General features: G+C 41.5%; 1 pseudogene; it reads right to left on the bottom strand.

Annotated features, from left to right (window-relative positions):
* Window positions 1-27184, bottom strand: part of LOC101277396 (60S acidic ribosomal protein P1-like) — a 267203-nt pseudogene that overhangs the window by 148203 nt on the left and 91816 nt on the right.

Genomic DNA, 27184 nt, shown 5'->3' with positions numbered 1-27184 from the left:
CTGGATATTGACATTACCTGCCTCCCCACATACCCTAAGAGCTGTATGTCCAATTCACTTAGTCATCTTGGTATCTGGCTCAGGGCCTGGGCCAGAAAATACATTTAATAATGCTGAGTGAACTGTTTGCTGATAAGTAACGGGACTGCAGGTCCTTGCCTTCTGTCGAGTATGTGAGACTCACTCTATGAATCTAAATAATGATGAATTCATGAGAATTAGTACTCATTACTGGTGGAGAGTGGAGGTGAGGGAGCTTAAAAGTATTATTTGTTAAGTGCAAACGTGTAAAATAGTTCACATTTATGTAACCTTGCGGGTGCTTCTCCTGATCTTATCCAGATGTGGCTATAAAGGTGACCTGAGATGATCCAGACCAGCGACGACCTCGCCAGGCCAAGGACCACCACGCATCCACATATGCACGTATGGGAGGGCAACGTGTATTAACACTGGTGAGTTTGCCAACTTCTCTGCTCCCTTAATCTGCCAGTGAAGATCCCAACATTTTTGGTCCCTTCTTCTCAGCTGTACCCCAGCCTCTGAGGACAGGCCACTCCTGCCACATTTCTTTCTGGACATTGTGTGATGGGGAAGCCAAAGAAGGAGGCAAAGAGTTTGTGGGGGAGGAAAAAACCGTCTTTCTTCTACTTCCCAGGTTCTCCAGCTGGAGCCTTGTAAATTAGACTGACAAAAGAGAGATTAACAAGAAAGAAACAAAAACAGAAGTTTATGACCATGAGCTTCACGCGTACACATGGGAACACTCAGTGATGAATAACTAACTAAAAGCGCTGGTTAAAACTTGGGCTTATATAGCATCTTAACAAAAGAACAATACATCTTAGAGAAGTGACAGGACAAAGGAAAAGGACCTTGAGTTTTTAGGGGTGGCAAACCGTGGAAAGGCAAACATATGGGGAAAGTAACGATAGATGAGTGCTAGTATTAGCAAGGTTTGTTATGCAGATCCCTTTGGTGCCACCTCTGGGTTGATAGGGGTCTCTGGTGATTAACTTCTGTCCTTCCTGGTAGAGTGGGGAGGGGAACATCTTCACAAATTTATGTCCTACTTTTAGGCAAATAAGAGGAGGCCAGAGAACGTTTCTTGTACCTGCTTCTTCTCAAATGCCTTCAACTCAAAATAATCCTTATGCCAAAGTGGTTCAGGTTGGGGTGGCATACTCTGCCACCCTTCAGGTTCAAAGAGATGTAGTCACTCTACAACCTGAAGAGACTCCAGAGCTGGGAGCCAACACACTGAGACTGAAGAGAAAGAGTGCTTTGAGAGAATGCAGTGGCCAGCGAGAGGCATCTGGGAGTATGGATGACAACAGAATTTGAGGAGGAAAGGAGAGGGACAGGAGAAGGCATGCTAGGGACCATGACTTAGATCTTCTTTGATGTCCTTGGAGAGACCAGAATAAAGAAAGTAATTTCTTGTTTCTCTATCTACCTGCCTTGGTCCATTCGGGCTGCTGTAACAAATATACCAAATACCAAATCACAAGGGTGGCTATAAAGAGCAGAAATTTATTGCTCACAGTTCTGGAGGCTGGAAGTCAGAGACCAGGGTGCCAGCACGGACAGGTGAGGGCCTTCCTCTGAATCAGAGCCCAAATTTCTTGCCATGTCCACACACGGTGGAAGGGGCTAGGCAGCTCTGTGAAGTGTCTTCTATAAGAACGTTAATCCCATTCAGGAGGACTCCACCTTCATGACCTAGGCACCTTTGAAAGGCCTCACCTTCTAAGGTCATCACCTTTGGGGGTTAGGATTTCAATGTATGAATTGGGTTGAGGCCGGGGGCGGGGGGGTGGGGGTGGGCAGGGGCGGGATGCAAACATTCAGACCATAGCACCATCTTATCTCTCTCCTTCACCTTTGGGGATAGTATTTATTTAAATATGACACCCCTCCAGGACTGAGTGATGAGGTCCCAGTGTACCTATTCATCTCTACTTGGTTCTGACGAGAACAAATGAGCATCTCACGCTCAGCATGTCCAGCACTGAAGCCCGGACCCTCCTCCACAATCTGCTCTACCCACAGTCCACTGCTTCTCAGCTGATGGCAACTCCATCCTTCCACAGACTCAGGCCAAAGCCTTAGTGTCCTCCATGACTTCTCTCCTCTCATTCCAGTGTCCCATTCATCAGGAAATCCTCTAGGCTCTACCTTCCAAATACCTCCAGGACCTGACCACTTGCCCCGACCACGGCTCCTCCCAGTTGGAGCATCCATCAGCTTAGGTTACAGCAGGGACTCCCAACAGGTGTCCCTGCTTCTCCCCCCTCCTTCTTATGACCTATTCTCACCAGAGAAACCAGAATGATCTTTATGTACCTTCTAATAAGGTAAAAATAATTTAGCTCATTTACCTCCAATGCTTAAAATGCTGGAATGGCTAAGATAAGATAAGATGGTTAAGATAAAAGCCAAAATTCTTTTAAAGACCTAGAAGGATGCGTTTTGCCCTACCCACCCCGCCTCACCTACTCTCCTCTCTTTGGATAACTCCCCTGCAGTCACAATGGCCTCGTCTCGTCTACACTCACTGGGCACACTCCAGATGAGGAACTTAGGGCCTCCGGCTGCTCTCTCTGCTGAAACACCGGCCCCAAAAGCCATGAGGCTAACTTCTTCCGCTCCTTCAAACCTTTGCGCAGATGCCACCTTCTTGATGAGACCTACTCCTATAAAAAATTGCAGGTCTGTCCTGAGCCCCACATTCCTAATCCCCTCACCCTGCTTCATCGTTTTTAGAATTTATCACCTTATCTATGATGCTAACTGTTTAGCCTGACCAGATTGTAAAGTCCATGAATCCATGAGGATGGATGTCTTTGTTTTGATCTCTGCCACATCCCTATCACCTGCAAGAGTGACTAGCACAGAGCAGCTGTTCAATAAGTATTTGCTGAATGAATGAATGGAATCCATTTACACCAACAGGCAATCGAGGATGGCTTCTAGACTAGGGGAACTGTCCATGCCAGACGCAGCCTTCACGAGCTGGGGAGTGAGCCTTGTCCTTACTGACAGATACAGGCTGAGCTTCAGAGTCAAGCTCCAGGGACCCAGCCGTCTGGCACACAGACTTTTATCTTCATTATTAATCTGCTTTGCTTCAGGACAAAGGCAAGGACATTAGTGTTGACACAATTCAAAGACAACTCCTACCGTTTCTATGCTCCATTTTATTCAATGGCTAGACATGCAGCAGGCCCAAGGTCCAAGCCAGATGAGGGCAGCTGGATGGTTTCAACTAAAATCTTGGATATATGTGATATACTCATATATGGATACACTTGATAAATTCCTTTAGGTACAAACGGCAGACCAATTGGTCTCAAATGCAACATCTGGGCTTCCCTGGTGGCGCAGTGGTTGAGAGCCCGCCTACCGATGCAGGGGACACGGGTTCGTGCCCCGGTCCGGGAGGATCCCACATGCCGCGGAGCGGCTGGGTCCGTGAGCCATGGCCGCTGAGCCTGCGCGTCCGGAGCCTGTGCTCCGCAACGGGAGAAGCCACAACAGTGAGAGGCCTGCGTACCGCAAAAAAAAAAAAAAAAATCCAACATCTGGCAGCCCTAAGCAAGGTGGAAAGGGAAGCCAGAGGGAGGCTCACAGATCTCTCCATCTTTTCCAGAGAGAAATATTTACCTCCTCACCATTACCATAAGAACAACCAATGTTTGCCCCCTTCATCCAGTACCAAACAGGAGCAAATGCATCCATCACTGCAGTCACAGGGTCTCACCAGTGAGCTAAAACCTACCTCTGCAAATCAGCTCCGTGAGAACCATGAAAAAGATGCATCAATATGCTGCGGGGTGGGGAAGGTGGAGCTACACACATAAATAAGAAAATTGCTATTTTTCAAGATAGACAAGTGTATGGGTTGAATTGCGTGCCCCCAAAATTCATACGCTGAACTCTTAACACCCACTACCCAAGAATGTGACCATATGGAGATAGAGTCTTTACAGAGGTGATCAAGTTAAAATGAGGTCATTAGAGTGGACCCTAATCGAATATGACTTCTGTCCTTATAAAAGGGAAAATTTGGACGCAGACATGCACAGAGGGATGAGGATGTGAAGAGATGTAGGGAGACGGTGACCACCCACAAGACAAGGAGAGAGACCTTTGGACAGATCCCTCCCTCACAGCCCCCAGAGGGAACCAAACCTGCTGACACTTTTTTTTTTTTTTTTTGGCTGTGTCAGATGTTCGTTGCTGTGCACAGGCTTTTTCTAGTTGTGGTGAGCAGGGGCTACTCTTTGTTGTGGTTCTGACTTCTCACTGCGGTGGCCTCTCTTGTTGCGGAGCACAGGCTCTAGCTGCACGGGCTTCAGTAGTTGCGGCACACGGGCTCGGTAGTTGTGGCTCATGAGCTCTAGAGCACAGGCTCAGGGGTCATGGCTCTCGGGCTTAATTGCTCCGTGGCATGTGGGATCTTCCCAGACCAGGGCTCAAACCTGTATGCCCTGCATTGGCAGGTGGATTCTTAACCACTGCACCACCAGGGAAGCCCAACCCTGAGGACACCTTTATCTCAGACTTCCAGCCTCCAGAGCTGTGAGATAATAAATTTCTGTTGTAGAAGCCAACTAGTTGCAGTACTTTGTTATGGCAGCCCTAGCAGACTAATACAACAAGAAATTACATTTCAACGTGTAGTTAATATGATAATCCTGCCTCGTCTTACATCACTAAAATTTTAGAACTTGTTGTGACCTGATCATTCAAGTACGTAGCACTGGGCAATGGGTATCACCGAATCACCCATATGTAGTCAGTGTTTATATGTTACACAAAGCTGTCACTTCACCAGCAAAGATTGTTGGTGTTACCTTTGGCTGCCTTTACCTGCCCTCTATTTCTCTTCCACCCAGGGTCTTCTGAGGAAACTTGAAAAACTTTTCTTTTCCCAGGGACAACACCCCTAGCCCCACCCCAAGGCAAACATTCAGTCTCCCTCCCAAGAATACACCAGGCTAGTCATTTCTTTCGGCAAAACCTGATTACTCCTTTTCTTGATTCTCTCTGACCCATCAATTCATGCCTTTCAGTGGGCCTTCCACAGCCCATTCCAAGGTAGATTTACTGCCCACTCCATCTTCCTTTTGCACGATTTAATCTGCTGTATTTTAATTGGGTAATAAAACTCTGTGTGCCACCCAGCAAAATTCCACAGGAAGCAATCACCAGGGACATTCTCTCAGCAGCCAATTTCTAATTATTTATTCAGGCCCAAAGCCTAATTCCACCCCTGAGTGCCAGTGGCTCTGACCTGCTACATTCTCCGTGGAGGGGGGAGGGGGCAGGGCGGCCACCACTTGGAATCCCCTGCAAGCACCTCCCTGGACAGCAGACTGTCTCTGAGTCAAGAAGGCCTTACTCTTCTTGTCTCTGAGTCAGAGGCCTGGGAGAAGCCTCTGCTCTGCTGTTACAGCAAATGGGAGGATTGCCCTGGGGCCTCTGCTTCATCAGCACCTCCACTCCCGCACCCCGCATTGCTCGGGAATGAGACTGCCACAATCTGTGAGGCAGTGTCCCCAACATTTAAGGAAAAAACAGGACTAGTCAATTCACAGTGTCACAGTGTCAGCACAACTGGAGAGCCATGTGGAAGCAAATTGACACAGAATAAATTCCATACAAATAAAAACACTGAAAGGCAGCAGAATATGCACCCAAAAATATGACCATGAGAGTTTAGGACATGCCACCCCCAAACATATGGCTCTGTTAAAATACGCTGCTTTGGTACATTGATTATGTTGCGCTGAAGGCACTTGAAAAACAGCAAACGCAGGGACAGGCTTTTCTGAACTCCCCTTACCTGCCTAATGGCCGATCCTCCAGAGGGAACTCAGTTGTCGTATATACCCACCCCGGAGCCGCATCAACCAGGGGAAGAGTGACTCGTCCCAGGAGATGAGACTAGACATCGACACGGCACCCAGACAAACTTTGTCACAAACTGTCGGACATGTACTCTTCCGAGAGCCCATTCATCTTTCCTGAAAATCATTTACCCACCCTAGGAGGCCTCCATCCCCTGTCCCCTTTCCCTATTAAGATGGCATTCAATGCTAAATTCTAAGCCACTTCAGGGAGTTCCTCATTTTTCCCTGGGTGTCTCCCATATACACGTGAGGTACACATGTTAATAAACTTCTGTTTGTCTTTCTCCAGTTAATCTACCTTTTATTACAGGAGTCCCAGCCAAGAATTCAGAAATGTTGAGGGAAAATTGTTTTCCCCCCTTACAAGATCAATATGAATATGAATTTATAAAAATGTTAGAATAGAACACAGAAGAATTTTTTATAACTTCAAAATAGATTAGGTCTTTCTAACTATTACACAAAATCCAAAAACCTTAAAAGAGAAGATTGATACCTTTGACTATATAAAAATTAAAACTTGTTAAAACATGCATTCCTCTCCAAAAATATCATAAGTCAGAAGATAAATGACAGATTGGGGGAAATATTTACAACACTCGTCACCCTAATATATGTTAAAAAACAAAATTCAACTGAATATATTTTAAAGACCTTACAGGCTTCATTCATGAATCAGGTAGCATCCCATCTAGCAAATGTAAAGGAGCTCCAAGAAGATGTACAAAATGCAAGGTTTTTATAGGCAGAAGGGAGCAGGAACAAGGAGGTTACTAGCAAAGAGTGGATTGTTTGTGGCAAGGTCACCTTCCTTTAGGGGACAACACGGGTCTAGCAGGCAGATTACCTCACTAGTGCTGACCAGGTAATTCCAGACTGACTGGTTTAAGATTCCACTCCTGGGAGAGTTTGAAACTGTACTTACTTAGGTATTAATTCTCAGTTTGGTGACGTGGGGCTTGGCAAATATGACTTCATTTGGGGGCCTGTTGTTTCTTTTTTTAACCTATATAAAGATGTCTCCTAAAAATCCATAAGAAATATCAACAACCCAATAGAAAAGTTGCAAATGTCTAAGCAGAGAGTTTATTGAAGGAAAATAATGAGTACCTCTTTTGTAATGGGCACTTTTTAAAATGCCCACTACAAAAGGAATGAAAATTATAATGAAATACCATTTTTCACTTATTAGACTAGCAAACACTAAATCTCATATATTGTTGGTGGGATTATGAAATAGTTCAATGTCTATGAAGAGCAATTTAGCAGCAACTCTATAAATTACAAATATATACACCCTTCGACCCTAAGAATTTATCTTCCAGATATGCTCACACGTGGGAAGTAACACACTGTACAAAAGCTATTTATGAGACATTGTCTGTAATAGCCAAAGATTGGAAGCCACCTAAGTGTTTATCAAAAAAGAGCTGATTTCATCAACTGTGGTAAATCCATACATTCAAATATTCTGTAAGAACAAAATAGCTCTTAATAAATCAATAAAGAAAAATCATGCAGAAGAATACAGATATACATACCATATCTATATGTAAAGCAGGCTGTCACTGTGTAAAAAAAAAAGATGAGGGGGAATAAAATATGTCTCTATGACTGACTTATGCATAAAAATATCTGAGAGGATAAAAATAAAGAAATAGGGCTTGCCTGGTGGCGCAGTGGTTGGGAGTCTGCCTGCCAATGCGGGGGCATCCCATGTGCCGCGGAGCGGCTGGGCCTGTGGGCCATGGCCGCTGGGCCTGCGTGTCCGGAGCCTGTGCTCCGCGACGGCAGAAGCCGCAGCAGTGAGAGGCCCGCGTATCGCCAAAAAAATAAATAAATAAAATTAAAAATATAAAAAAGAAATAACAGTGCTTATATGTTGAGAAGGATGGGAACTAAATAAAGAAGGATAAGGTGGGAGGGAGTCTTTTGTTTTATAGCTTTTTGTAATTTTAATGTTTGAAACATGTGAATGTGTTACCTATTCAAAAAACTAAATTAAAAACAAAATCTGCCTGGGGCAGGGGGGAGGAAGGGGATAAGGGGAGGAGAGAGGACCCAGATCACCCATATAGTGTGGTTTCCAGACTGCACAAATCCTCCACATACTCCTTCCAGAACCCATCACAGTGATGACAGCACTGGGAGGTGGGGAAGGCGAGGAAAGGGGATGAAGACAGAACTGCAAGACCTCACATCCATGCAGTTCTGCTTTTGACATCGCTGTCAAATGAAACTAGACATACACCATTGTGTCTCTGTGTGTGAAAATGTTCCTCTGCTAAGCGTAAACAGTTTGCAATCCTGTTTCCTCGTTTCTTCACCGTTAAAAAGATGCCAGGAGCCTAAATGAAGAGAAGTCATGTAGAGTCCTTTCACCCCTGAGAAAGACTACCCATTGAGATTTTGTCACATCTCCTTTCTTTTCATCTTAAAACTCCCCCCCCCACCCCGATCGTGGCTATTGTATGGCAATCAACCAGACCAGGGGTCAACCAAGCCTACCAGGCCACCCACAGTAGTCAGCCCGCCACAACAGAAGGACCCAAAGAGCCCATGTAGGGAGCACCCCTAGAGCATATATCTGTGGTGATGAGAGGAGAGTGCACTGCTAGCACACATAGGACATCTCCTACAAAGGCCATTTCTCCAAAGTCGGGAAACATAACCAAACTACCAGATACAGAGAAATAAAAATGGCAAGCTAGGCAAAATGAGGCAATAGAGGAACATGTTCCAAATGAAGGAACAAAATAAAAACCAGAAGAACAAATAAGTGATATAGGTAATCTACCCTAGAAAGAGTTTAGGGTACTGATTGTAAAGATGATCAAATACTCAGAAGAATGGATGCACAGAGTGAGAAGTTAGAAGTTTTTAACAAAGAGTTAGAAAATATAAAGAACAACCAAATAGAGATGAAGAATACAATAACTGAAATGAAAAATCCACTAGAGGGAATCAACAGTAGATTAAATGATACAGAGGGGTAGACCAGCAAGCTGGAAGACAGAGTAGTGGAAATCACTGAGAGTGAACAGAAAAAAGGAAAAAGAATGAAGAGCAATGAGGACAGTTTGAGAGACTTCTGGGACAATATAAAGTGCACTAATATTCACATTATAAGGGTCCCAGAAGGAGAAGAGAGAAGGAAAGGGGCTGGGAGCATATTTAAAGACATAATAGCTGAAAACTTCCCTAACCTGGGAAAAGAAACAGACATTCAAGCCAGGAAGCACAGGGAATGCTTAAGCCAAAGAGGAACACACCGATACACATTGTAATTATAATGAGAAAAATTAAAGATAGATAGAATATTAAAAGCAGCAAGGGAAAATCAACAAATAACATACGTGGCAACTCCCAAAAGGCTATCAGCTGACTTTTCAGCAGAAACTCTGCAGGCCAGAAGGGAGTGGCACAATATATTTAAAGTGATAAAAGGGAAAAAAATACAATGAAAAATATTCTGCCCAACAAGGATCTCATTCAGATTTGATGGAGAGATCAAAGGTTTCACAAAGAAGCAAAAGCTAAATGAGTTCAACACCATCAAACCAGCTTTACAAGAAATGTTAAAGGGACTTCTCTAAGCAAAAAAAGAAAGGGCCACAACTAGAAACATGAAAATTACAAAAGGAAACAGCTCCTCAGTAAAGGCAAATATTCAGTAAAGGTAGTAAATTATCCATGCACAAAGCTAGTAGGAAGGTTAGGAGACAAAAGTAGTAACATCATCTATATCCACAATAAGCAGTTAATGGATACACAAAACAGATGTAAAATATGACGTCAAAAACAGTAATATTGAGGGAAGGGGAGTACAAATTCAGGGTTGTTAAAATACATTTGAAATTAAGAGATCAGCAACTTAAAACAATCACATATACATACAGATTGCTATGTATAAACCTCATGGTAACCACAAACCAAAATTCTATAATAGATACACACACAAAAAAAGAGAAGGGAATCCAAACAGAACACAAAAGACAGTCATCATATCACAAAAGAAGAGAACAAAAGAAGGAACAAACAAGAACATATTGTAAATAATGCTGCTATGAACAATGGGGTGCATGTATCTTTTCTAATTAGTGGTTTTGTTTTCTTTGGATATATATTGAGGAGTACAACTCCTGGATCATATGGTAGTTCTACTTTTAGTTTTTTAAGGAACCTCCATATTGTTTTCCACAGTGGCTGTACCAATTTATATTCCCACAAAAAAAATGTACAAGGGTTCCCTTTTCTCCATATCCTCTCCAATATTTGTTATTTGTGGTCTTTCTGATGATAACCATTCTGACATGTGTGAGATGATATCTCATTGTGGTTTTGACTTGCATTTCTCTGATGATTAATGATGTTGAGCATCTTTTCATGTGCCTGTATGTCTTCTTTGGAAAACTGTCTATTCAGGTCTTTGTTCATTTTTTACTTGGGTTGTTTGTTTTCCTGATGTTGAGTTGTATGAGCTGTTTATATATTTTGGATATGAATCCCTTATCAGTCATATAATTTGCAAATATTTTTTCTCATTCAGTAGGTTGTCTTTTCATTTTGTTGATGGTTTGCTTTGTTGTGCAAAAGCTTTTAAGCTTAATTAGGTCCCATTTGTTTATTTTTGCTTTTGTTTCCTTTACCTTAGGAGGCAGATCCAAAAAAATATTGCTGCAATTTACATCAAAGAGTATCCTCCCTATGTTTTCTTCTAGGAATTTTATGGTTTCTGGTCTTACATTTAAGTCTTTAATCAATTTTGAGTGTGTTTTTTGTATATGGTGTTAGAAGTGTTCTAATTTCATTCTTTACCATGTAACTGTCCAGTTTTCCCAGCACCACTTATCGAAAAGACTGTCTTTTCTCTATTGTGTATTCTTGCCTCCTTTGTTGTAGATTAATTGACCATAAGTACATAGATTTATTTCTGGGTTCTCTATTCTGTTCCATTGATCTATGTGTCTGTTTTTGTGCTAGTACTATAGTGTTTTGGTTACCGTAACTTTGTAGTATAGTCTGAAGTCAGGTGGTGTGAAACCTCCATTTCTGGGTTTCATTCTCAAGATTATTTTGGATATTCAGGGTCTATGTGTTTCCATATAAATTTTAAAATTATTTGTTCTAGTTCTGTGAAGAATGCCATTGGTAATTTGATAGAGATTACACTGAATCTTTAGATTGCCTTGGGTAGTGTGGTCATTTTAACAATTTTAATTCTTCATCTTCATGAACACTGTATATCTTTCCATCTGCTTGTGTCATCTTCAATTTCTTTCATCAGTGGCTTAAAGTTTTCCAAGTATAGGTCTTTTACCTCCTTAAGTAGGTTTATTCCTAGGTATTTTATTCTTTTTGATGTGATTATAAACAGGATTATTTCCTTAATTTCTCTTTCTGAGAGTTTGTTGTTAGTGTACAGAAGTGCAACAGACTTCTGTATATAAATTTTGTATTCTGCAACTTTACTGAATTTGTTGATGAGCTCCAGTAGTTTTTTAGTGGCATCTTTAGGATTTTCTATATATAGTATCATGTCATCTGCAAAGAGTGACAATTTCACTTCTTCCTTTCCAGTTTGAATTCCTTTTATTTCTTTTTCTTGTCTGATTGCGGTAGCTAGGACTTCCAATACTATGTTGAGTAAAAGTGGCAAGAGTGGACATCCTTGTCTTGTTCCTGATCTTAGGGGAAATGCTTTCACCTTTTCACCAACGAGTATGATGTTAGCTGTGAGCTTATCATATATGACCTTTATTATATTGAGGTAAGTCCCCTCTATGCCCACTTTCTGCAGAGTTTTTATCATAAGTCAATGTTGTATTTTGTCAAAAGTTTTTTCTGCACCTACAGAGATGATCATATAACCATTTATTCTTCAGTTTGTTAATGTGATTTATCACATTGATTTTCACATATTGAACCATTTTTGCGTCCCTGGGATAAGTCGCATTTGATCGTGGTGTATGATCCTTTTAGTATACTGTTGGATCTGATTTGCTAGTATTTTGTTGAGGATTTTTGCATCTATGTTCATCAGTGACATTGGCCTGTAATTTTCTTTTTTGTGTCATATCTTTGTCTGGTTTGGGAATCAGGGTGATGCTGGCCTCGTAGAATAAGTTCAGAAGTGTTCTTTCCCCTCCAATTTTTTGGAAGAGTTTCAGAAGGATATGTGTTAACTCTTCTCTAAATGTTTGGTAGAATTCACCTGTGAATCCATCTAATCCTGGATTTTGGCATTGGGAGTCACTTTATTACTGATTCAGTTTCATTACTGGTAATTGTTCTGTTCATATTTTCTATTTTCTCCTGTTTCAGTCTTGTGAGATTGCACTTTTCTAGGAATTTGTCCATTTCTTCTAAGTTGTTCGTATTATTGGCATATATGATCCTTTGTATATCTGTGGTGTTGGTTGTAACTTCTCCCTTTTCATTTCTGATTTTTATTGATTTGGGCCTTCTCTCTTTTTCTGTTGAGGAGTCTGGCTAAAGGTTTATAGATTTCGTTTATCTTTTCAAAGAACCAGCTCTTAGTTTCATTGATCTTTTCTATTTTTTCTTTTTTTTGTCATCTCTATTCCATTTATTTCTGCTGTAATCTTTGATTTCTCTCATTCTACTAACTTTGGGTTTTGTTTGTTCTTCTTTTTCCAGTTCCTTTAGTTATAAGGTTAGGTTGTTTATTTGAGATTTTTCTTGTTTCCTGAGGTAAGCTTATATCGCTATAAACTTCCCTCTTAGAACTGCTTTTGCTGTGTCCCATAGATTTTGAATCATTGTGTTTTTTGTTTTCATTCGTCTCCAGGTAGTTTCTGATTTCCTTTTTGATTTCTTCAATGATACTTTTTTTTTTCCTTCAGTGATCCATTTTTTTTAATGTTTAGTAGCATATTGTTTAGTCTCCATGTGTTTGGGGGTTTTTTTTGCAGTTCTTTTTCTTGTAGTTGATTTCTAGTCTCACAGCATGTGGTCAGAAAAGATACTTGATATTTCAGTTTTCTTAAACTTACCCAGGCTTGTTTTGTGGCCTAGAATGTGATCTATTCTGGAGAATGTTCCATGTGCACTTGAAAAGAATATGTATTCTGCTCCTTTGGGATGGAATGTTGTATATATAGCTGTTAAGTTCATCTGGTCTAATGTGTCACTTAAGGTTAATGTTTCCTTATTGATTTTCTATCTGAATGATCTGTCCACTGATGTAAGTGGGGGCATTAAATTCCCTTGCTATTATTGTGATATTGTTGATTTCTCCCTTTATGTCTGTTAATATTTGCTCTATGTGTTTAGGTACTCCCATGTTGGGTGCATCTATATTTACAATTTGTTATATCTTCTTCTTGGATTGATCCCTTGATCATTAAGTAATGGCCTTCTTTGTCTCTTTTAACAGTCTTTGTTTTGAAGTCTATTTTGTTTGATATTAGTATTGTTACCCTGGCTTTCTTTTGATTTCCATTTGTATAGAATACCTTTTTCCATCCCCTCACTTTCAGTCTATGTGTGTCTTTAGATCTGAAGTGAGTCTCTTGTAGGCAGCATATATATGGGTCTTGTTTTTTGTATCCATTCAGCCACTCTATGTTTTTTGATTGGAGCATTTAGTCCATTTACATTTCAAGTAATTATTGACATATATGTTTTTATTGTCATTCTGTTTAGTGTCCATCAACAGATGAATGAATAAAGAAGACGTGGTGTATAAATATTCAGTGGAATATTACTCAGCCATAAAAAAGAATGAAGTTTTGCCACTTGCAACAACATGGATGGACTTGGAGGGTATTATGCTTAGTGAAATAAGTCAGACAGAGAAAGACAAATACTGTATGAGATCACTTACATGTGGAATTAAAAAAAAACAAAAACCAGTGGATATAACAAAAAAGAAAGACTCACAGATATAGAGAACAAGGTGGTGGTTACCAGTGGGAAGAGGGAAGCGGGGAAGGGCAAGATAGCGGTAGGGTATTTAAGAGATACAAACTGCTATGTATAAAATAAATAAGTTACAAGGATATATTGTACAGCACAAGGAATATAGCCAATAATTTATAATAACTATAAATGGAGTATAACCTTGAATATTGTGAATCACTGTGTTGTACACCTGAAACTTATATAGTATTGTGAATCAACTATACCTCAATTAAAAGAAAACTTCCCCCCAAGTGTCTACTCTAACCAAATCTCACTTGGAAACAAACATGAGATGGGGCACTCATGGATGACTCACCCAGATACCACATTCTCCCCAGGAAGCCTTAGTCCCTCTAGTTCCATCTTAGGGAAGTAGATAGAGGCCAGATGCTGCTGTTTCAAGGTACATGTGCTCCTTCTTAGTAATTCAATACTCACTTAATATTTAGTGAGGGACTGCAGGGAAGGTATCTTAATATAATAGGAATCTTACCACAGGGTTTCTCTAAAGGCAAATCCTCCATTTTGTGTTCAGTTTTGGTCATTACTGAAAGGCAAGGGAAGGGAATTTGTTGGCAAGGAAAAGAAATTAGGGGTCTTTAAAAAAATAAAACATAGCATGAAGAAACAATAGTGAAGTCAGAATTCCCCTGGGACATTCATGTCCCCTGGCAATACTACAAAGGGTTTACTTAAAGTGTCACGCAGCACAAAGATTTTTCAGGAGCTGACAGGAAAGATTTAGTGTTCTAGAGATGGAGTACTCAAGGGCAAACATAAGTTTCTACACAGAATAATTATTGGAGAAAGACTACTTGCTTTCTTTGGGTGGAGTCACGGGTCATATTGGTCATATATCTTTGAAAGCCTGGGATAAAAACTGCTGCTTGAAAGTCACTTTTGAAGCATGATCTGATTAGAAGGAGCCATATCCAGGTACAGACTGGCTTGGGGAGGGGTGCCAGGCCACAGAAAAAGAGTTGAACATGTCCCAGGAGAAGGGGGCAGGAGCCAGAAACTACGCCACTCCACCCATGGCCCTGAGTTCTTGGTAGAAGAGGTCTTCTATATAACTATGCACCAAGGTCCCCAGCTCACCTGCCCCAGCAATGCAGGCATCATCCTCCCCACTCACCCCACGGTCCGACCTCAGCCCATTTTCTAGGTTCTGGCACTGCTACACTTCTGACAACAGTGCCTCCAGAAACCATTGCAACAACGCTACCATCATTTTGCACCTAAGATATATAGGGCCTTGACTCTGGGGGAGGCAAACCGATTACAATGAGAGGTATAGGATACAAGGATATACTCGGTGGAGCTCATTCCTGTAGAGGTAACCCAAGTCCTGAGGCCTTCCTAAAAGCAGATTACTGTGAAGCTGGGAGGAACACACTGTATGGTCTTGACTATCCTCACGGACCTCTGGGGTAGAAGACCAGCTTTTAAAGGGGCTGAGTTTGCCTAATGGGGAAGAGAGTTATTAAGTGTCACACAGGGGGTGAAAATGCTGAACAGATATCAAAAGAAATTTTCAGATGCCAAAAGAAATCAGAAAGCATAGGTCAGGGCCAGAGCAAGTAAGACCTTGGAAACGTTCTGGAACCTTAATAATTTCCTCATGTTTGCTTCTTCTGTTATCTTTCTATTATCCTTCCTGGTAGCACGACTTTTAAAACACTTAAAACAAAAGGTGTCTCTGTGTTTGCTTTGAGAGCAACAGTTAGTCATGGGGTATTGCAGCCCAAGAAGGCAACCTGGAGGATTAGGGTAATTAGGGAAGTTTTGGGAAGGGCCGATGGCTATATTGAGAAGGAGGAAGGAGCAGCAGCTTTGGCTGTTAGGTGTCCCAGAAACTTAGCAATTAAGGTTTCTTTAAAGCTTTTATTTTTATGTCATTATGCATTTTTGGTTTATAACCTACCTTATTCCATAAAATATTTAAGTAGCTTATAGGAATATAAGCTACTTAATAAGAAATATAAGAAACGTATGGGGCTTCCCTGGTGGCGCAGTGGTTGAGAGTCCGCCTGCCGATGCAGGGGACGCGGGTTCGTGCCCTGGTCCGGGAGGATCCCACATGCCGCGGAGTGCCTGGGCCTGTGAGCCATGGCCGCTGAGCCTGCGCGTCTGGAGCCTGTGCTCCGCGGCGGGAGAGGCCACGGCAGTGGGAGGCCCGTGTACCGCAAAAAAAAAAAAAAAAAAATAGTATGCAATAAGATATAAAGTCAGGGGCAGGAAAATGTCAATTTTTAAAAGAGGTCATGATTAGGAGAAAGTTAGAATACATGTCCACATAAGGTCCTACTCAGTTACTTAACGGCAAGCTTGGATCTGTCTCTGAGTTTCCAGGCACCCAAAGAGGAAAGGGAAATCAGATGGATTACCAGATTCTCATCGTCCATGAGAAGACAACAATTGCTAAGGTAAAGTTCTTGTGGTTCTTATCTCTAAAAGATAAATCCCTTATGGTCCTTCATAGAGTGGTGGAGGAGAGATGTGGTAGCAACACCTCTACATTATCATCAAGAGAAAAATCCATGAACCTGTCTCTTGTAGATGCCAAAAGGATGACCCCAAAGCAAAATTCACAGGAAGGCTTTCTGTGGAAACCCTCCCCTCTCACTTAACCAGAAAGCAGCAGAACTAGATTTGGAATCAGGTCATATGATGTCAACTCCTGTTTGCTTTTCACCTCCTTTCAGCTACCTATTTCCTACTCCTCTTTTAGCCTCAATTTAAACTTCACCTCTTTTTAAATTTTTTTATTAAAGTATAGTTGATTTACAACGTTGTGTTAGTTTCTGGTGTACAAAAAAGTGATATATATTCTTTTTCATATTCTTTTCCATTATGGTTTATTTCCAGGATATTAAATATAGTTCCCTGTGCTATACAATAGGACCTTGTTGTTTATCCATTCTGTATATAATATAAACTTCACTGTTTGAAAAAGACCTTCTCTGACCCTGGGCTGGACTAGGCTCCTGGATTTTCCCTATCTTTCATACATCACATTCTTTGTTTTCACTTATTTGGTGTCTATCTTTACCAATGAACTAAAAGCTCATGGGAGCAGGAACTACCTGATCATCTCAATAGATACTGGAAAAGCCTTTGACAAAATTCAACACCCATTCATGATAAAATCTCTTATCAAACTAGGACTAGAAGTGAACTTCCTCAACCTGACAAAGGGCAACTAAGAAAAACCTACAGCTACTTACTGGTGAAAGACTAAATGCCTTCCTTCAGAGAGTAGTAACAAGGCAAGAATGTCCATTCTCATCACTTATATTCAACATTGTACTGGAGGTCCTAGCCAGTAGAATAATGCAAGAAAAAAGAAATGAAAGGTATCAGATTGGAAAGGGAAAATTTTATTCACAGATGACATGAGCCATCTATGCAGAAAATCCTAAGAGATTGATTTTCCCAATACCTATTAATAAATATAGCAAAGATGGAATATATATGGTTAATATATAAAAATCAACTATATTTCTATATAATAGTAATGAACAATTGAAAAATAAAATTCAAAAACAATAAAGTAAAACAACACCAGTAATGTGAAATATTTATGGACACATTTAACAAAAATATGCAAGACATGTAAACTGAAACCTCAAAACATCTTTGTGAGAAATTAAGGATGACAAATAAATGGAGAGACATTCCATGTTCACAGATTAGAAGATTCAATACTGTTAAGATGTCAATTCTCCCCAAATCAATCTATGGATACAAAGCAATCTCAAGTAAAATTGCAGAAGACATTTTTGTAGAAACTGACAAGCTAATTTTAAAACTCATATGGAAATACAAAGGACATAGAATAGCCAAACAATTTTGAAAAAGAACAAAGTTTGAAAACTTATACTACCTGATTTCAAGAATTACTGTAAAGGTAATCAGATGGTGTGATATTGCACAAGGATAAAGATCTAGATCAGGAGTCAGCAAACTTTTTCTGTAAAAGGCCAGATAGTAAATATTTTTGGCTTTGTAATCTGTTTCAACTCTGCCTTTGTAGCACGAAAACAGTCACAGACAATATTTAAAGAAATAAATAGGCTTGACTGAGTTCCTGGTAAAACTTTATTTACAAAACAGGTAGTGGGACAGATTTGGCCCTCGGGCCATAGTTTTTTGACCCCTGATATAGAGCAATGGAACAGAAATAGACCCATAGTTATATAGTCTATTGACTTTCAAGAAGGCGCCAATGTATTTAAATGGAGAAAGGATAATCTTGTCAATGAATGGTATTAGAACAACTGGACAATCATATACTTCATAGCATACACACAAACACACACGCACACACACACACAAAATACTCAGAATGAATCATAGACCAAAATGTAAAAGCTACATCTATAAAACATCTAGAAGAAAAAATAGGATAAAAATCTTTGCATCTTTGGGCACAAAACACAATCTTTAGGCAAAGATTATTTTGATATGACACAAAAGCACTAATCATAAAAGAAAACAAATGGACTTTATCAATATTAACCTCTATGGCCAACGTGAAAAGAATACAGTGCTGCATATGCATAAGCTGTGACTAACAGACTCAGACTTGCTCCCAGAGGTCAAGGTGGCCTCAGAGACCAAATGACTTTTCTGTGTTTCAATTTCTGAATTTGTAAAAGGAAAGTTGAGGGAACACATCTGAGTAAAATCTTCATACAGGCCCTCATACAAGCAATGAGAAATAAAGGGGAGCTCATCTGTGCAAAGTATGGAGGAGACCTACATGATCTGCCTCAAGAGAAACAGGTTAACATAAGGAACCACATGGCTGGGAACTGGAATTGGAAATCCTAGAAAGTAAAAAACTTCTGAGGGCAGGACCCTCTCAACAGCTCTGCTTCTCTCTGCAATTATCTGACCTCTTTTTTTTAAAATAAATTTATTTATTCTTTTTTTTTTTTTTTTTTGGCTGCGTTACTGCACGCAGGCTTTCTTTAGTTGCGGCTAGCAGGGACTACTCTTCGTTGCACTGAGCAAGCTTCTCATTGCGGTGGCTTCTCTTGTTGCGGAGCACGGGCTCTAGGCGCGCCGGTTTCAGTAGTTGTGGCTCATGGGCTCTAGAGCGTAGGCTCAGTAGTTGTGGCGTAAGGGCTCAGGTGCTCCATGGCATGTGGGATGGACCAGGGCTCAAACCCGTGTCCCCTGTGTTGGCAGGCGGATTCTTAACCACTGTACCACCAGGAAAGCCCCTGACCTCTTCTTTTTTATAGGCTGGCTCCCTCATTCTTTTATGCTCTTTCACATACCTTTGTTTGCTTGACCCAGGCCCTACATTATGGCATTACTTCACCCTCAGGTCTGCTGCTAATTGCGGGAAGTGTTTTCAGAATTTGTTTCACATTCTCTAGGGAAACATATTGATTGACTCAACTCATCATGTCAGGTCATGGATTGCTGGTCAGCCTAGGGATTTGCTTCCTACCCAGGTCCAACCAGCTGTGGTGAGGGTAGGGAGAAAAGGATCACAATGATATAAAGGGGCTTACTATCCAGGCAGAATCCATAAAACATTTCAATTCCAGGAGGACACATAAATGAAAGACCGATCTGTCCAGAACTGCCATTGTTTCTGCTAGTCTGGTAATGATGCCAGTTTCATAAAGGAGTAATTTAGAGGAGGATGGAAGGTGCTATGTCATCAACAAAGTATGTACTGAGTTCCTAAATTCAGTATTTGCATAATATGACTGTGATGGTTAATTTTATGTGTCATCTTGACTGGGTTATGGGGGGCCTAGATATTTGGTTAAACATTATTCTCAGTATATCTGTAAAAGCACTTCCAGATAAGATTAGCATTCGAACTGATGGGCTAAGTAAAGCAGACGGCCCTCTCCAATATGGGTGAACCTCATCCAATCCACTGGGGCCTTAAAAGAACAAAAGGCAGAGTAAGAGAGAATTCATTCTCTCTGCCTGACTGTCTTTGTGCTGGGACATCAGTCTCCTGTCTTCAGACTCAGACTAGAGCTGTACTTTTGGGTCTCTTGGGTCTCCAGCTTGCAGACCTTGACACTTCTTAGCCTCCATAATTATGTGAACCAATTCCTCATAATATGTAATGTACGCACACACACAAAAGCATCCTATTTGTTTGGTTCTGTTTTGCTGGAGAACCCTGACTAATACAATGACTCAAATGCACAAAAATCAGACCAACAGGAACAAGATCAAGTGAAAGTATATTTCACTCCAGACTTTGTGATTCCTCATACAGAGCTATGGGATTCAGTTCTGCTATGACATCTTACCTTATACCCTCATCTTCTCCAAGACAGTAAACAAGAAACTGGAGACATGTGAATGAGCTGCACATTCATCCCCATTTCTCGCATCAGTCACAGATCCATCCCATCAACTCCCCACAGCATAAAATCCTTATAACACTTAAACCTCCTCAGCCCAAAGAGAACCTCATGAACCATATGTAAAATACAGTCTCATTTTCTTTCCTCTGTTTAATTAGTCACTTCATTTAGTTTTATTTTTCTCTTTCGCATTGGGCAAAGACAACTCTGTATTTGGATAAATTAGTCTAAGTTCTAATAATAAAGGAAGAATGTGTTTCCCTTTGACGTTTACTAGCATGATGAAAATTCCCAAATGTGCCCTGAACCACTAACATTTACTTCTTTTTACAAACAAGCTCATATCTTTTCTCTCATTAAACACCTAAGATGATCCCTCTTTCCTCCCAAAATGATTCCTGTTGGTTTTCTGTTTAGGCCAGAAAACCTAAAAATCTCTCTTGCTGGGAGAAGCAGCTGCCAGTGTCAAAAGGAAACAGATGGTTTTGGAAACTTTCTTATTTAGAGTAAGTAGGTGGTGTGATTCCAAAGAAACTCCCTTGTGTTATACTCTGCTGTTACAAGTTGTACATTTGTACCTCTTTTCTCCAGAATGTCCTTTCTCATCATTCTAGGCTCATAGCTGGATTTCAGTCCATGGCAATGCTCTTCAAATCTGAAAGTGTCTCCTGGGGTTTTTCCTAATAGATCACTTTTCCTAGTGGGAGCTGTTAATGGTTTTTCTTTCCAGCTAAGTTTTGATAACCAGATGAAAGCAGTGTCAATGAGACTGTGAAAATGTTTCCTTCCCAAGGCCTCATAAACCACTTCATCAAGCACCTCAGACCTAGCTCTGCCCATAAGAAGGGGCAGGAAAGATTCTATTTTCTCCTCATGCAAGAATTAAACAAAAGCTCTGAGGCCACGTGTGGTCTTTTAAAGCAGTCAACCATTTTCTTTCCATTCCTCTTCTTTTTCTTTTTTTTTTTTTTAATGTCTGCTCATATCTGCTTCAAATGTGGACTTATTCTATCACATGTAAAGTAAGAAACGACTAAGAGTAATACTTTGCTCTCACCGAACTAATGTGGTCAGTGGATTTTGTGCCCTATAGGAGTATAAACCCTGTCACTGTAAACAGGTTTTCTGGTAGAGTCTAGAGAACTAAGGATATTTAATATATTATAGCTCATCTGGGCATAGCTAGGGATCACCACTAGCTTCTGAAACAGCTATAAAATTAAGGTTTATCTAATGTGTCAGATGCTTTCAATGGCTACTCATTTCCCACTGCTTATTTTAGCTGTTAGTTCCTAAATACGAGCCAGATGTGGTTGGTGGTAATTAACAAAACTTGTTAGCCATTTTGTATTTTTCATGCCGTTATTTATCCCAAGGTAATCTCTTTCCAGTCAGGGAAAGCACAGGGCAGTTCCTAGAGATTATCAGGTCTACTGTTCTCATTTTACAGAGGTGGTATGGAGGCCTGGAGGAAGCATAATGTTGGATAATCAAGTATGATAAAAATTTGTGCAGAGCCTTCCCATTTTCTTTTACCTAATCCTCATAAAAATCCCATGAAGTAGGTAAGACAGTTGCTATGAACATCTGTGTTAGTTACAGCAAAGGCCAACCTACTGTAACAAACAGACTAATGAGACAGTGCCTCAAAGAGCAAAGAAATGTATTTCTGGTTCACATAACAGTGTCGAGGTAAATAATGCAGGATGGTGCTACAGTTCTGTTCCACAGAGTCACTGAGAGATTCTGGTTCCTTCCATCGTGTAGCTCTGCCATTCCCTCAGGCATTTTTATGGTCAGAGCTGAGTGGTCAAAGATCCATCCCTCGCAGAAAGGGGACGATGGCACAAATGCAGCACATCCACTATTTTGAGACCTAGGCTCAGAGCGGCATACATACACCCCTTTCGCTCACATTCCATTGGAAAAAACACGGTCATGTGGCTACTTTGACTGCCAGGAGGCTGGGAAATGTAGGATAATGTGCGCACGAAGAAGGGGAGAATGGATTTTAGTGGGCGACTAACAATTTCCACCAACCCATTCTCATTTTACAGATAAAGAAATTGAAGCTCACAGACTAATACAGACAAAACTTCTGCTCCTGGGCTTCCCTGGTGGCACAGTGGTTGAGAGCCCACCTGCCGATGCAGGGGACACGGGCTCGTGCCCCGGTCCGGGAAGATCCCACATGCCGCGGAGCGGCTGGGCCCGTGAGCCGTGGCCACTGAGCCTGCGCGTCCGGAGCCTGTGCTCCGCAACGGGAGAGGCCACAACAGTAAGAGGCCCGCGAACCGCAAAAAAAAAAAAAACCAAAAAAAAAAAACCAAAAAAAACTTCTGCTCCTAATACAGAATCAAGTCATGAAGTAGTTTCACTTGAAAAATAGTATATAATTTCAAATGCTAGTTATACCCCCCCAAAATGAGCGTGGTTAATGTATTAGTCAGGGTTCTCCAAAGAAACAGAACCAATAGGGTGTGTATATAAAGAGAAAGATTTATAGCAATTCAGATCACTGTAACAAGGAACTAGAAACTATAAAGAGGAACCAATCAAAATTAGACAACTCAATTGCCGAGATAAAACCAAGCTAAAGGCAATGAATAGCAGACTAAATAATGCAGAAGAATGAGTAAGTGATCTGGAAGATAGAATAATGGAAATCACCCAATTAGAATAGCAGACAGAAAGACAAATGAAAGCAACATAGAAGATCTATGGGATAATATAAAGCGTGCTAACCTATGCATAATAGGGATTCCAGAAGGAGACAAAAGAGAAAGGGGGACCAAAAATATAAATATTTGGTAAAATTATGGCTGAAAACTTCCCAAACCTAAAAAAGGAAACAGATATCCAGGTACAAGAAGCCCAGAGGGTCCCAAACAAGATGAACCCAAGCAGATCCATACTAAGACATATCAAAATTAAAATGGCAAGGATACCGAGGGGGTGGGATGAATTGGGAGATCGGGATTGATATATATGCACTACTACGTATAAAATAACTAATAAGAACCTACAGTATAGCACAGGGAACTCTACTCAATGTTCTGTAGTGACCTAAATGGAAAGGAAATCTAAAAAAGAGGGGATACATGTATACGTATGACTGATTCACTTTGCTGTACAACAGAAATTAACACAACACTGTAAAGCAACTATACTCCAATAAAAATTAATTTAAAAAATTAAAATGGCAAAAGTTAAGGAGAAGATTCTAAAGGGAGCAAGAGGAAAAGTGTCAGTTACAAGGGAACCCCCATAAGGCTATCAGCTGACTTCGCTACAGAAACTTTGCAGGCCAGAAGGGAGTGGCAAGATATATTCAAAGTCCTGAAAGAGAGATTTATTTTAAGGAATTGGCTCACATGATTCGGAGGTCCACATGTGCAGGCTAGGCTGGCAGGCTGGAGACCCAGGGAAGAGCTGATGTTGCAGTTCAACTCCCAGGCTGTCAGCTGGCAGAATTACTTCTTGCTCAGGGGAGGTCAGTCTCTGTGCCCTTAAGGCCCTCAGCTGAGTGGATGAGGCTCGCTCATATTATGAAAGGCAATCTACTTGACTCAGAGTCCACTGATTTAAATGTTAGTCTTATCCCCAAAACACCCTGACAGCAACATCCGGAATGTTTGACCAAATATCTGGGCATAATGGCCCAGCCAAATTGACACATAAAATCCCTGTGGTTGTCTTTTTTCTAATACTATATGTTAAAGATCTGTCTATATCAGAACATAAAGAGTTTTTTGTGGGACTTCCCTGGTGGCACAGTGGTTAAGAATCCGCCTGCCAATGCAGGGTACACGGGTTCAATCCCTGGTCGGGGAAGATCCCACATGCTGCGGAGCAACTAAGCCCGTGCACCACAACTACTGAAGCCGGGGCACCTAGAGCCTGTGCTTCACGACAAGAGAAGCCACTGCAATGAGAAGCCCGCGCACCGCAATGAAGAGTAGGCCCTGCTCATCGCGACTAGAGGAAGCTGGCGTGCAGCAACAAAGACCAACGCAGCCAAAAATAAATTTTTTAAAAAAGAGATTTTTGCTTCTTATAGCTGCACAGTATTCCATGGCATGGATAGGTCATAATAGATTTTACCAGTCCCCTATTGGTGAACATGTAGGTCATTTCCTTTTTTTGCTGTTATAAGAAGTAAAATAGGGCTTCCCTTGTGGCGCACTGGTTGAGAGTCCGCCTGCCAATGCAGGGGACACGGGTTCGTGCCCCGGTCCGGGAAGATCCCACATGCCGTGGAGCGGCTAGGCCTGTGAGCCATGGCCGCTGAGCCTGCACGTCCGGAGCCTGTGCTCCGCAACGGGAGAGGCCACAACAGTGAGAGGCCCGCGTACCGCAAAAAAAAAAAAGAAGTACAATAACTAACATTGTATGGACATAATTTTGCATGCACCCAGGTATGTCTATAAGCTAATTTCTTTAAAATGAATTGCTGTTAAAAAAAACAGATGTGCATTTCAACTTTTGACAGTTACTGCCAAATTGGCCTCCATAGATGTCATACCATTCATATCCCACCAACAATATAAAGAGTGCTTTGCCAACCCAAAGTTTTATCAAATATCTGGACATTTGTCTATCTGATATGTGAAAAACGGTATGTAAGTATAATTTAAATTTGTGTATCTCCTGGGCTTCCCTGGTGGCACAGTGGTTGAGAGTCCGCCTGCCGATGCAGGGGACACGGGCTCGTGCCCCGGTCCGGGAAGATCCCACATGCCGCGGAGCGGCTAGGCCCGTGAGCCATGGCCGCTGAGCCTGCGCGTCTGGAGCCTGTGCTCCGCAACGGGAGAGGCCACAACAGTGAGAGGCCCGCATACCGCAAAACAAAACAAAACAAAACAAAACAAAACAAAACAAAACAAAGATACTGCAAGATGGACCCTCACGAAAAGACTTGCTTTGTGTGTCACTGTCCGTGGTGCTGACAGCATCCCTGTGGGCTGAGGCAGGGTGGCTTTTCCTCCTCCTGGGGCAGTAAAGTGTCTTATACAAACCCTCCTGGGGAATTCTGGACAGGAGAGAAAGGAGGCAGTCAAGGGAAACGAGAAGTAAAAAGGACAAGGGCTACTTAGGCAGAATGTTTGTGAGGTTGGATGGAGAAGGAAGACGGATTGGTATATGACTGGGTATTGTGTACAAATCATCATAGATACTAAAAGATAATTCTGCCCCCTTTGACACAGTGGTGGGTCAGGGGACATATGCACATTGCCTTATGCATTCCATTATTGTATGCATATATCCCCTGAGGGCTTGAAGAAAAAGGTTATAGAAAGAGCTTAGAGAAAGTTATCATGTGGCATTTGAGTGGACAATTTTAGAAATAAAATGGACTGCCATCTTCCTGAGCTGATTTGACTATAATCCTGCTACGACTGGGAATAGACTGGATAACCTCCCGAGAACTTCGCGATATTTGAAGTCACAACTTCAGTGAAAACATTCATCCTTTCGTGCCCCGGTCCGGGAAGATCCCACATGCCGCGGAGCAGCTGGGCCCGTGAGCCATGGCTGCTGGGCCTGCGCGTCCGGAGCCTGTGCTCCGCAATGGGAGAGGCCACAACAGTGAGAGGCCCGGGTACCTCAAAAAAAAAAAAAAAACAAAAAACATTCATCCTATTCTTGCTCTTTACCTGTTTGACCTTCAGGGCAACCTGGATTTAAACTAAAGTAATATCACAATCTATACTGATTATTTTTGTCTTATCTAAAGACACTTGCTTTCAAGTGTTTTTGTTTTTTTTAATTTATTTTTGGCTGCGTTGGGTGTTTGTTGCTGCGCTTGGGCTTTCTCTAGTTGCGGCGAGCGGGGGCAAGTCTGTGTTGCAGTGCGCGGGCTTCTCATTGCGGTGGCTTCTCTTGTCGCGGAGCACCGGCTCTAGGCAGGCGGGTTTCAGTAGTTGTAGCACGCAGGCTCAGTAGTTGTGGCTTGCAGGCTCTAGAGCACAGGCTCAGTAGTTGTGACGCATGGGCTTAGTTGCTTTGCAGCATGTGGGATCTTCTCAGACTAGGGCTCAAACCCTTGTCCCCTGCATTGGCAGGCGGATTCTTAATCACTGAGCCACCAGGGAAGCCCCAAGTGTTGTTTTAATACACACGAGAAGTTAATAACTCTCTCAACCTGTCAGTTCTTTCCCTAGCAGCATAAAAGTATAGTACAGAACATGAATTCAATAAATCCCATTCATTCCTCATTGGTGCACTGAAATTGAACAATCTTCAATTCACATGATTAAGTATAAAAAATATTTATGTTCTGGTGCAAAAAGAAAAAGAAACTCTTGGATTTATATTAAGTGTAAAAATATAATTGTTTACATTTCTAGCCTTGGTTTTGTTTTCAATTTTTAAATGCTAAATTTTCCAGTTGGAGGAAATATGTAATTTGGGGGATTAGGCCAGAGATTCCATAAATGTTAAAATCTATTTCCCAATATTTTAATGGCCTCACTGGCGATGCAGTTGGCTTTGTGCTTGGCTGTGGTTATAATCACTGCCGCTACAGGGGCACAGGTTTCGAACTATCTGGGCTCGGGGAGCTCTTGTGCATGAGCAGTCAAAGCAACATCCAGACAGAGTCTCCAGAGGCCCTTACTGGTATATCTGTCCCCACACAGGGTGAGATTTCCCCATAGACCACCAGAAAAATAAGCTATTCTCCCCAAGGGTTATCTGATTCTGCCTGTGGGCAGTGACTCTTATAAACCTTCTCATATTCCAAGCTTAGAGACCGCCCTCAAGTTCTACATCAAATTTCTCTATTCCAGGGCTGTGACTCAGCTCCAATCTAAAATCCATTTGAGAAAAGAAAACATTTAAGGGAAAGGGTATCATCCTTTCTTCTGGATCATCTGTTTCAACATTTTCTTTTCCTCGCACACAGCTAACACAATGATCATCTTTTATCACACTGTTGGTGATTCTCTGCCAAAGTGTGGATGGGAAAGGCAGAGCACACGTCCTTTT

The sequence above is a fragment of the Orcinus orca genome, chromosome 12 (assembly GCF_937001465.1).
Source record: "Orcinus orca chromosome 12, mOrcOrc1.1, whole genome shotgun sequence".
Lineage (NCBI taxonomy): Eukaryota > Metazoa > Chordata > Mammalia > Artiodactyla > Delphinidae > Orcinus > Orcinus orca.
Note: the sequence above shows the minus strand (reverse complement) of the source record. Positions and strands in the feature narration are given on the sequence as shown.